A 5,604-nucleotide genomic window follows, 5' to 3' on the forward strand; every position below is an offset into this window, starting at 1 on the left:
TGTGGGTGTGCTGAATGATTGTTTGAATTCTGTGTTCTTTAATTATTGAATTAGATGGTACCTTGTTGATTGTTATTGCTGACCAAGTATATATAAAATAAACTTAACTCCTCACTCCGACCCTACTAAGAACTCCCCAGTTCTTACCCCCTATCTCCACCCCTTTTAGCTACAGATGCGAAGGCTTAGTGTGAAACTACAAGAGCGTAGAGGATTCTGTTTACAAGTTGAGTTGTTAGATTTTATTTTTCCCTCGTCGTTTATTCTTTTGGTTTTTTTGAGGGATAGGACTTGTATTTTGAAAATCTTAAAATAATTCTATGTATATATATATATATACTTTGTGATTAAGTGATTTAAAATAAAGTCTCCTTTCGTTTTCTTAGTAAGAGTTTCAGTTCGTATTTGTGAATGTAAGACCCAGAACTTTTGAAAAGTCTTAATATGATCAAGTCTCAAAATCATATAGTTATTTATAATCTCAATTTCAGAAATTTCTTTATTAAAGAAAATTAGAGTAAGTCTTGATTTATTAGATTTGAAATGAATTGAGATTATTATCCAATTTTATAATTATTGGATTATTTTCTATATTCAGATTATAAAGTTGGCAGTTATGAAATAACAGGGGTTTTGCATGAGTTGGACTAAGTAATTAATATTTTAAATATTAATACTGCTATTTTAGAAAATAAAAAAATTAAGTATATTATTTCTAATTATTTGGTTGGGACATTTTATTAAAAATAATTTGTAAAATTGATGAGCAAATAATATTTTTATACATTAATTTTGTTGGATTAAAATTGTTTTTAATTACTATATTATCTCTACTTTTATTTGAAATTACAAAACTAATCCTATTACCCTAATTTTGTTAAAATTACCGAATTGACCCTTACCCTAATTTTGGCATACCCTCCCTCCATTCTCCCTTCAGTGCTGTGCAGCCTCCAAACCCCTTCTTCACTATCTTTGCTGCGCAGCCATATCCTAAGCACACCCACCCGATTCCTAAATCAAAAGAAAAAGAATGAAAATGGAAAGAAAAGGGGGACCGAGCCAGAAGAACGAAGCAGAGAGGGAAAGGGGGGACTGAGTCGCGGCGGAGGAGAGGAGGAGGGAGCTCGCCGTCGCGCCGCCACGTCGCCACCGCCGAAGCTTCCTGTGACGCCTGTCAAACCATCACCGCCACTGTGCCATGGAGAAGAGAGAGTGACGCGAAGGAGGGAGATGAGGCCCCATTGCCGTCGCGCTCTGCCGCACGCGAGGAGCGCGGCCGTTGAAGCCGTGCCTTTCATCTCTGCCCAGTCGCGACTCTGCCATCCTGAGCCACCGTGGGTCCATTGTCGCCGAGCTCAACGGAGGAAGGGAGAACGACATTGGGTTTGAGAGAGAGACAGAGGTGGTCTGGCACAAGGGAGGGGGCGAGCCATCCGCGTTGCTGTTCGCGCCACTGCTACTGAGCTGCCACAGCCGTTCCGCCGTCACCGTCAAAGGGGTTCTGCCAGGAGAGAGGAGACCGGCGTGCGTGAAGAAGGAGAGAGGTCCGAGGCTGAGATGGTTCCCGTCACTTCCGTCTGCCTCTGTCACTAACGACCTGCTGTTCCGCGGTGCTTGGCTGGCGCTTCTAATACTGTCGCCGGAGTTCTGAGGCCACCGGAACCACTGCCGGAGCTTCTGGCTACTTCTGTCGTCGCCGGAAAATCCTGCCGGTAAGGGTCTTGTCATTAGCTTCTGTCTTTTTTGAATTCTGAGGATACTATGGTCACTGTCTATTGGTTTCAGTCGTCGTGAGTGGAATTCGTCACCGCTGCCGCTTGAGGTGGCTGCCGGGCTACCGCCGAGCCAGTTTGGAGATTGCCGCTGTGTCGGTTCAGCCGTTCCTCCTTCGGTTCGGTAAGCATTTTCGATTTGAAAGCCCTTTAGTTACTGTTCTGTTATCATACGCTGAGGTTTGTGGCGTTAATTGCTATAAGTTTGAGTTTCGGTTGTTGAATGTTGTGATTAGAGTTGTTGAGATTGTGGAGGAAGCAAGTGGAGCCGAGTTGTTGGTTGCCGTCATTTCGGATTGAGGCGGAAAGGACTCTGTGAGACGTTTGGATTATAGATTTGCGTTTTGAGGTAGGGGCGCTTTCCGAAAACTATATTTTATATTGGAATTATTACATATGGATACTGATGTGAGAAAATGTGTATTTGGTGATTGTATCAGGCTTATGTATTATTTGATTGTCTCGAAAGATTAAGAATATTTGTTTGGCTGAATTTGTTGTGCTACTTTGTGAAATAGAATGTTTGAAGTTGATTCTTTAAAGATTTGAAATTTGAGTTTAATCCATTGGGGATTGATTTAAGCTGAGTTGACTCTCTTGATAATGTGAAAGATAGAATACTCTTTGAAATTCAGCCGTTTTACTTTAATTGATTTGGTTTTGATAAATGATTTGTTACTGAACCGTTTTTTTAAAGCTTTGGAAATGAGTTAAATATGTTGATATTGATTTGATTTTGAAATGGTTTTATTGAGATATGAAAATGAGATGATTGTTGGATTTAGCTTGCTTTTGAATTGATTTCTGGTTTTGAGCTGTTGAAAAGGATTGTGGAACGGTTTAGAGGGGACCCGAACTAGGTGGTAAAGTCCAAGTTTTAGGGGAGATGCTGCCGAAATTTCTATAAAATCCGAGTCTTTATTTGAAATGTTATATGGGGAAATTATGAGTTTAATGTCTTTCCTATTTACTTGGAGGATTGTGAATTCAGGGCTTCTTTAATTATTTTTACTTAGAACAATTATGAAAGCGATGAAGCTACGCTTTGAAAGAATTATTGAAAAGAGAATTATGATTCTCCTTATTTTACAAGATAAAAATAGTATGCCTTTGGGTGCAAGTCATTCGAAAGAGAATTTTGCTTGAGGCTATTTTAAAAGGTAAAATGGGTTTATATTTTTCTTTATTAAACATAAAGATTGCCCCTTGGAAGAGTTTTCGTGATTTTAAAAGAATTTGGATTTCGATTGGTGAACCTTATTATTCTGACGTTTTAAATAAGTTTCAGAGTATCTTTTGAACTCTAGATTAACACAACAAAAATGATTCTCTTGGTAGTTTGAAACGCTTCAGATTTAATCGTGGAATAGAAGCCGGTTTTATTTAAGTAAAGGAAATGGCTTTGAAAGGAGTAATTGATTACATGACTCGGTTTGGCTTAGATCCTATTTTGTTACTCAAATCAAAAAGCCAAAGATTTAATGATTTTAAATGAATTTGACAAAATGGGTTATGTTACTCTCCCCTAAAGACTTGGGACTCTACCGAAGAACTTTTGTTATAAAATCCCGTTATTGGATGGATGATTTTGAATGTTTTAAAATAAATCCTTAACTTGCCATGGTTTTAGAAGTTTTGGAAAGAGGATGCCGAGAGTGGCTTTATTTTAAAAAGGGGAACTCACTTTGAGTAAATTTGGCTTATGAGCCTGAGATGATTTGAAAAATGAGATCTTTAAAGCCAAAGCTGAAAAGAGTTGAAATTTGATTTCAAAGTGAAATGAGTTAAGAAGAAGTGATTTATGGCTTAAATGCCGATTTGATGAATTTGATGATGTTGATTAGTGGAAGTGCTATTTTTTTATGAGCCGGAATGGCTGTGTATGATATTGATTTATGGCTGATTGCCGAATGAGTTATGAGCCGTATGGTTGAGATGGATATTGATCCATGGCTAAGAAGGAATGCATATATGCTACTGAATGAATTGTGAATTTAAGCCGGATGGCTGAGATGAATGTTGTATGTGAGTATGTTTGTGTTTTCTCTCTGGTTGTAAGGGTGACAGGGCACCGATACTCTCTAATGGCGACAGGGTGCAGATACCCTCTAATGGCGACAGGGCGCATATACCCTCTAATGGTGACAGGACACATATTTCCTCTAATGATATTAACGTGCAACAGAGAGACTGTGTCCGGGTTAGCTACCGGACACGTCGGGTTGGCTTGATAACCGACAGATGATATCATCAGCCACTAGGAACAGGAATGCATCATATGCATCTATGTGACATTGTTTGGGTGTGCATATTGTACTTGGTTTACCTATGTGATTAACTGCTAATTGTTCTACTTGCTGTAACTGTTTGTTTGTGTTTGAACTTTTCTACTTGTGTTTGTGACTGAAACTCTGTTGGATTGTGGTGGATTGGTTGCTGTTGGATTTTTTGGGCATAGGGCCGTGGTTGAAATGAGATGGACCGATGGTTGGTTTCGGTTGTGTTTCTGGTTTGGAGAAATATGAAAGGCTATTTTGGTTCAGCATAGATAAACCTTTTTGAAAGGCTTGAGTTTTAAGAACTGAACAGTTCCTCTTTCAAAAAAGATTTCCAACTTTACTTTTATTGTAAACCGTTGTTTTTGAAAAGAGGTATAAGACGGTTATTAATCACTGGTACGGTTTATCTTCACGTATCCTATTACAGTAATTCCCAAAAACCCTCTACTGAGAACCCTTTCGAGGATGATGTTCTCACCCCCTACATTTTTTCCCTTTCAGGATATGGGCGCTGAAATCTCGAAGAGTTTATTTAGTTGTTGTTAAAATGCTCTGTATTGCTTTAGATTATTTATTGTACCATCGCCTTTATCTTATGTATTCTGTAAGAGAGATAGGAATTGTATTAGGTAATGCTTGTAATATATATATATATATATATGTGGATGTACTCTTTATGAGTTTTGTAAGTTGCATGGTATTTATGGATGTACGTTATCGAATAAAGTATCTTGGGAGCAATATTGCGGTAAAAAGTTTTAAACAGGCTCATATTTTTAGTATTAAATAGTATAAGTGTCGCCGTAATGTCCAAACTATCAGAGTCACGCAGTCGGAAGCGTGAGCTTTGGTAGTTAGGGTGTCACAGCGAAGGCTCAATATTAAATAAACATAGTATATAATTAAAGAAATAGAAGTAAGTAGTGCTCGGACTTTTAGTACGATTATAAAATGCTAAAAATTAGGATGTTACAGTATTTATTTAATAATTAATTATGATAAAATTTATTAATAATCATAATAGTTTATATCATATCTTTTTAATAATTACAAAGATTCTTTCATATATCTCTTCAAGTATTTTATAGAATTTCATATACCGTTCATGAGTATAAGTTTTAGAATCAATTTTTTATGTTTTATATTTGAATTTTATCATTCTTTTATTAAATCTAACCTTACTTTTATTCTTTTAATTATATAAAGAATGTTCTAACTCAATTTTTTTGTCCTTATTAATTATATAGATATAAGAATTCAACGCAATAGAGACCGCAAACTTCATTTTGCTGAAAAATGGTTGGATATTCTTGTACGAATTTCACATATTCAATCTGGTCAAACTATTTTTATTAGTTGTTATTATGAAAATAATTCTAATAAATATGCATCTAAGGTTTAGAATTAAATATCATAAATATTATTTAAATAATTTAATTATAATATTAGGATTTAATTAGTTTATTTTTAAAGGAATTTGAACCAACTATATTAGTTAAATTTATTTAATTTAAATATATAATATTTAATTTTTAAATTTTATTTACTAT

The 5,604-nt window shown here is 36.0% G+C and overlaps 1 long non-coding RNA gene across 1 annotated transcript; it reads left to right on the forward strand.

Annotated features, from left to right (window-relative positions):
* The first annotated feature begins 940 nt into the window (after positions 1–940).
* On the forward strand, positions 941–5,020 carry LOC130973359 (uncharacterized). Its single transcript, XR_009084119.1, has 4 exons — positions 941–1,715; positions 1,789–1,899; positions 2,012–2,124; positions 4,556–5,020. It is a non-coding gene; the product is annotated as an uncharacterized LOC130973359 (long non-coding RNA).
* Positions 5,021–5,604: the final 584 nt, after the last annotated feature.

This window comes from Arachis stenosperma, chromosome 4, assembly GCF_014773155.1.
Source record: "Arachis stenosperma cultivar V10309 chromosome 4, arast.V10309.gnm1.PFL2, whole genome shotgun sequence".
Classification (NCBI taxonomy): domain Eukaryota; kingdom Viridiplantae; phylum Streptophyta; class Magnoliopsida; order Fabales; family Fabaceae; genus Arachis; species Arachis stenosperma.